At 38.3% G+C, this 6,907-nt stretch overlaps 1 long non-coding RNA gene across 3 annotated transcripts; it reads right to left on the reverse strand.

The window, feature by feature from the left end:
- On the reverse strand, positions 1–2,680 carry LOC113353275. Of its 3 annotated transcripts, XR_003361187.1 has the most exons (5): positions 2,481–2,680; positions 2,133–2,163; positions 1,912–1,995; positions 1,106–1,526; positions 1–527 (listed from the first exon to the last, which is right to left on the reverse strand). It is a non-coding gene; the product is annotated as an uncharacterized LOC113353275 (long non-coding RNA). The 3 variants fall into 3 exon arrangements; XR_003361186.1 differs by having other exon boundaries at positions 2,133–2,680; XR_003361185.1 differs by having other exon boundaries at positions 1,912–2,680.
- Between the last annotated feature and the right edge of the window lie 4,227 nt (positions 2,681–6,907).

The following is a 6,907-nucleotide window of genomic DNA, read 5'->3' on the forward strand; positions in this document are numbered from 1 at the left end:
AATCAACAATAGTTTGTCTACAATTATCTCCCCGACTTGGATCACAATTACAAACCACTTCTTATATCAAGTTATTTATAATATTATGATCGTCAAAAATTACATCGAAAAGAATAGGAAAAAAAAGAGAAATTTTCAAGCGAATTACCACTGTACCGTTAGTGCTGTAGGTCATAACCTTGTCAGGTTCTTCTCAAGGGCTCTTCTGTGGGAATCTTGACCTGATCACTAAACATCATGATCTCCAGAATAACCCGTGAATCACATAAGAACTATCCGCGATATGAAGGAGAGGAAGGTTCTTATAAGATATTAAACATCTGCCCAAGTTGGATGGAATTGTTTACTTTGTGAAAATGTTTTATTAGTTATCATCTGCGCTTCTCTCTTATAACACTCTTCTGCTTCCATTTCTCTACAAATTTGTGCTTCTCTCTCGCAACGCCGTGTGTCAGAGTACTTTGCAGCATCAAACATTCCGTCAACATTATTCGGACTCTCGAGGAACTGTTTTCGTATTTGGTCATCTAGCAAAGGAAACAACGTACATTTAACCAAAAAAACCAATCTGTCTAAAATATAATCAAGATAAACATACCTATGATGATCATAACGGGACCTTGCATGTATAATAAATTAAGATAAATATATATCTATAACACAGAACATGACAAACAATCAAGATAATTCTACCTCCATAAAGAATTGGTAACAGAAATATTAACCACTAACTCCACGATTTCTATTGCATCAGCCATCTTACCCTATATGGAGCCTGAACTATCACAGTTTAAGAGTTGATGGTATCTCTAAAGGGAGTGATCGTGTATTCTACAATATGCCAGTACATAACATTTTGTGTAAGCAAGAAATGGCTCTATAAGTGATTGCTAACATTTGCAAATAAATCAATTTGGAAGATAAACACCGATAATTAATAGCGTCAAGTAATTGCAAGCAGTACCAATTTGGTGTACGACATAACATGAATAGCTTTCTATATTTTGGATAAAGGCAAATAATTTTCATATGCAGCTTTTCACATAATAAGAACATTTATGTTGAATAATAATATCGAAATGATAAATCTAAAAATAGTACTTACATGAAGATCGATCATAAGAACATAAACATCGAAGTCCTCGAGAAGAGAAACTTGGATCATTAGCAGCGCTCGATGAGGCATGATGAACTTGATTTCATATATGTGAGATGTGACGCCAAACAAATTTCTGACGGTAAAAAATACTTCGATTTTTCTTATTCTCGATCTTCAATGAAGTTCTTGAGAAAAATTAGTGTCATAGATATTAGATAGTAACCTGCAATCCGTGGAGCCGGTATGCCACTATTGCAGAATGAATGATGTTACTTAATTTGCATAAGAAAGCAAAATAGGCACAATCTGGAACACATTGTTACCCATGTGATGACTCTGATGGCTTATCTATTATCCTCTCATCAGTCCCCCTTCGAATCTGTAGCTTTACACTTTCTTGTTTTTTTAGTTGCACTTATTTTTGTACCTAAAAATGTTTATGACAAGAACAAAAACAAATTGAGTATTGGTAATTTCAACAATGTGTGCAAATGACTTTTAGCCTTCACACACACAAACAAACGCGCACACACACAAAGAGTTAGTCACAACACAAAATTAACAAACTAAAATGAGTAAGTGAACAAAGTACAAAACAACCTGCTATACACATCTAACGCACTATCTATATGTATCATCGTATTACTTCCTCAAACCCATCACAGGATCGCAAGTAACTCTGCTAAGGTCTTATCACCTTCTTGACTCGTTGTAGATGTCAATGACATGTGTCTCAAACCTACTGTTGTTAAACTGGAAGACATGGACTTTAATAATTATCATGGAAACTGCAATACAGAATGTTTATATACCATGAAAAGCGAAGAATCTAACAATAACGACGACTTGTAGTTTTCACTCCACTTGTCTTCCTACTGCATTGTCATAAGAAGCAGCTGAAAACCAATCAATAAAATATTTAGTTTCAACATAGGCAATTACTTGCTGTAAGCAGAAAAATGAAAAGAGTGACTTATGTTAGTGTTTTGCTATACTAATAAGCAGCACCAGCTACTTGTTTGGGGAGACTTACAAAATCCGAGTCGCCATGCGCAATACGAAACCTACACAAGCAAGGAAACACAAATGCGGAAGTAACACAACTATGCAATATAGAAGCAATCACACAACACCGGCAATTACGTGGAAAAATCCTTCCAAGGTGAAGAGTAAAAGAATCACGGGAAAATCTTCCACTATGACAATAATGGGTTACACACAATTCTCCCAATTTGGGGATAACTACAACTTCAAGGTGCATATAGCACTTGGATACCTATTTTCCTAATTACACTGACCCCTAAGGATGGATCAACAATTCATTCACCAATAAGATGAGATTCACTATCAATTTGACAATAGCAAGAGTAAGATTACTTACTAATAGAGTTTGAGAAAACCCTAGATTTTCCCCCTTTGAAAAATATGTAGAAATTGATGGAACAATCTTCACCACAACGAGCCAAACGGATCTTTGACAAGAACCCTTTCTTCTTCTCTTCAAGATAACTTTAATCTCACCAAAAATGGTGGAATAACCTTTCTCCCTCATTCACTTTCTTTCTCTACTGCCTCTCTTTCTTTTCTTCACGACTTGAGAAGCAGATAAAAACATCTCCTGGATGTTTTCACTTGTTATATCCTAACAAGTCAACTGTTAACTAGATCCTCCCATTTGATAAGGGGACACTGGGTTGTTGGGTCCATAAGGAGTAAACCCAACAATCTCCCCCTTACGACTTATGGCAAGGTACCCGTCACCACCAACCCTGCTCTGCTGCAGAAATACACATGCTTGTACTTTGGTAGTGACTTTGTCATCATATCAGAATCATTGTCATCTGTATAGATCTTCTCAATATACAAGACCTTCTCAACGAGAACTTCTTGTATCCACTGGTATCTAATATTGATGTGCTTGGACCTCGAGTGAAAATTCGGATTCTTGCTGAGATGGATGACACTCTGGCTATCACAGTAAACGATGAACCTTTGTTGCTTCACACCGAGTTCTCTAACAAACCTCTTCATCCATATCATCTCCTTGCAACTCTATGTAGTTGCAATGTACTCTGCCTCTGTAGTATACAATGCCACACATTTTTGTAACTTGGATTGCCATGACACAGCCCCCCTGCATAGGTAAATAAGTAACCCGATGTCGACTTGAGACTGTCTTGAGTACCATCCAAATCTGAATCTATGTAACCAACTAACTCTGTCTTGTCACCTCCATAGCACAAAAACATATTAGAAGTACCCCTTAGATACCATAGTATCCATTTCACTGCTTCCCAATACTCCGGACCAGGATTTAATAGAAATCTTCTTACCACTCCAACTGCATAAACTATGTCCGGTCTTGTACACACCATTGCGTACATCAAGCTACCAACTGCGGATGCATAAGGAATATTCTCCATCTTCCGTTTGTAAACATCATTCGTAGGACATTGATCACGAGTTAACTTAAAATGGTTTGCAAGTGGACAACTTACCGGCTCAGCCTTGTCCATGTTGAATCTTTGCAACACCTTCTCAATGTAGCTTTCTTGTGATAGCCACAGTTTCCTTGCTTTTCTATCACGAGTAATTTCCATGCCAAGAGTACGCTTTGCTGCAACCAAGTCTTTCATAGCAAAAGACTTGCTCAAATCTAACTTCAACCTGTCAATTTTCTTCTTATCCTTGCCAACAATAAGCATGTCATCAACATATATCAAAAGAATAAGAAAATCACCATCAGAATTTTTTTGAATGAATACACAATGATATGAAGCTGTTCTCTTGTACCCATGTTCCTTCATGAACGATTCAAACTTCTTGTACCATATTCTAGGAGCTTGCTTCAAATCATATAGACTCTTCTTTAGCTTGCAAACCATGTGTTCTTTGCCTTTGACTTCAAAACCCTCGGGTTGTGCCATATACACATCTTCCTCCAACTTACCGTGAAGAAATGTTGTCTTGACATCTAGTTGTTCCATCTCAATATCCAAACTAGCGGCTATTGCCAAGACAACCCGAATATAAGGAAATCTCAACACCGGTGAGAAAATCTCGTCAAAGTCAACACCTTTTCTCTGCTCGTAACCTTTCACAACTAAGCGTGCTTTGTACCTTGGTTGTGAGTTACCATTTTCAGTCTTAATTCTACACACCCACTTGTTCTTCAGAATTTTCTGGTTCTCTGGCTTGTCAACCAAATCAAAAGTGTCATTCTCATCTAAAGAGCCAACCTCTTCTTTCATGGATTTCAACCACTTCTGACTTTCAGGAACACTAAGAGCTTCTTCATAAGACTCTGGTTCACCTGCATCTGTGAGCAACACATACTCATGGTGTGTATACTTTGTTGAAGGTAATCTGGTCCTGCTGGATCTTCTCAACTCAGCTTCTGGTTGTTGTTGCACTGCTTGCTCAAAGTCACCCACTGAAACATCTTCATGATTGTGTTCTTCTTCTTCATTATCATTACCATCAACATCATCATGTTTTTCAAGAGAAGGAACAACTGGATTTGGATCCAAGGTCATGTCATCTGAAGCTTTGGCATCTCAATCTTCTCAAAGTCTTCAATAGTCTGGTCTTCAAGGAATACTGCATCCCTACTTATGATAACCTTCTTCTCAACTAGATCTCAAATCTGTAACCAAACTTATTTGTTCCATAGCCTAGGATCACACACTGCTTTGCTTTGTCATCAAGCTTTGATCTCTGATCTTTTGGGATATGAAAAAACGCCCTGCAACCAAACACTCTCAAGTGATCATAGGTAGGATCTTTGTCTCTCCATACCTTCTCTGCTACTTCTCCATCTAGCGGTCTTGAAGGAGATCAATTGATCAAGTACACAACAGCCCCAGAAATGCTTCTACAACTTGGAATGAGATAACATGCACCTGATTCTCTCAAGAATAGTGCGGTTCATCGTCTCTGCAACACCATTATGTTGTGGAGTCTTCGGTACTGATTTTTCATGACGTATACCCATGCTCTTGCAATACACTTCAAGTGGTCCAATGCACTCTCCCCCGTTGTCAGAACGAAGGAACTTCAAGGTTCTACCTGTTTCTCTTTCCACCATGCTGTGAAACATCTTGAGTACCGGAAAAACATAATCTTTGGTCTTGATTGCATATGACCAAACCTTCCTTGAAGCATCATCTATAAAAGTAACAAAATAAACAGCACCACCAAGTGTTTTGACCCTTAAAGGTCCACATACATCAGAATGAACAAGATCAATAATACTAGAATTGCGCTTGGGTAAAGCTTTATGAAAAGAGACTCTAGTTTGTTTACCAACTAAACAATGAGTGCACTTACCCAATTGCACACCTTTCGCCTTTTAGCAAAACTTGTCTTTTGGCGAGGATTTGAATTCCCTTCTCACCAAGATGACCAAGTCTTCTATGCCACGGCTCGGAGGTTGAATCTTTGTCAACAACATTCAACTCACCTTTCAACACCTTCACTTGTGTTTTGTACAATGTGCCACACTTGTTGCCTCTTGCCATAACCATGGAGCCCTTGCTTAGCTTCCATTTTCCATCACCCAAGTGGTTGTTGTACCCTTCATCATCTAACACTCCCAGTGACATTAGATTCAAACGAAGATCTGGTACATGTCGCACATTTTTGAAAACCAATGTGCAGCCAACACTGGTCTCAACCTTCACATCACCCATTCCTACAATCTTCGCAACACTACTAATTCCCATTCTGACTGACCCAAATTCACCAGCCTTGTAGGAGGTAAATACATCTTCATGAGGAGTATCATGATAAGATGCACCTGAATCAACTATCCACTCTGAATCAGAACCTGCAGAACTCACACAAACATCATTACAATCTGAGAATAAAATGATATCACCATCTGTTGCAATAGATACAACATCATTGTCTTGTTTATCATTTCCTTTCCCCTTCTTCTGTTCTTGCTTCGGCTTCCTGCATTCATTTGAATAATGACCTCTCATACGACAGTTCCAATATTCAACGTCCTTTCAGGACTTTGATTTACCCCTTGACTTGCTACGACCAACTTGTATTCTTTCTTTTCTTCTACCCCGATTTTCTGTAACAAGAGCTTCTGAATGATATGAGTCTAATGACCTTCTTCTAACTTCATCATTCAGCAAATTGTTTATTGCAACAGTCATGTTCAACTTCCTGTCTGGAGCAGAATAACTGAGACAATTCCTCAACGGCTCCCAACTATCTGGTAAAGTATTTAGCAACAAATAAGCTTGAATCTCTTCAGGAATTATCAGCTCCATAGATGTAAGCTGATTCATAATACCCTACATTTCATTTAAATGTTTCGCCATTGAACTTCCTTCCTTGTAGCACAGCTTTCCAAGCTTTTTGAATAGAAGAGATTTTGCACAAGGAGACTGCTGATCATATATCTGCTCTAACTTGGTCCACAAAGAATATGCTAGTGTCTCACTAGCCACATGATGAAAAATACCATTATCAATCCACTGACAAATAAAACCAACTGCTTTACGATTAGTAACTTTCCAATGTTCTTCACTTGTCTTCTCAGGCCTCACTCCCTTACTTTCTATTGGACCATAGAGATCTTTACAATATAACCAGTCTTACATCTTCGCCTTCCATATCACAAAGTTCTCACCGGTCAAATTGACCATTCTATTACTAGTACTAGCTTCCGTCATTGCACAGGATTAGCTCAACCCAAAAGATCTGATACCACTTGTTGGGAGAGACTTACAAAATCCGAGCCGCTATGCGCAATACGAAACCTACACAAGCAATGAAACGCAAATGCGGAAA

Source organism: Papaver somniferum, chromosome 2 (assembly GCF_003573695.1).
Source record: "Papaver somniferum cultivar HN1 chromosome 2, ASM357369v1, whole genome shotgun sequence".
In the NCBI taxonomy this organism is placed as follows: Eukaryota; Viridiplantae; Streptophyta; class Magnoliopsida; order Ranunculales; family Papaveraceae; genus Papaver; species Papaver somniferum.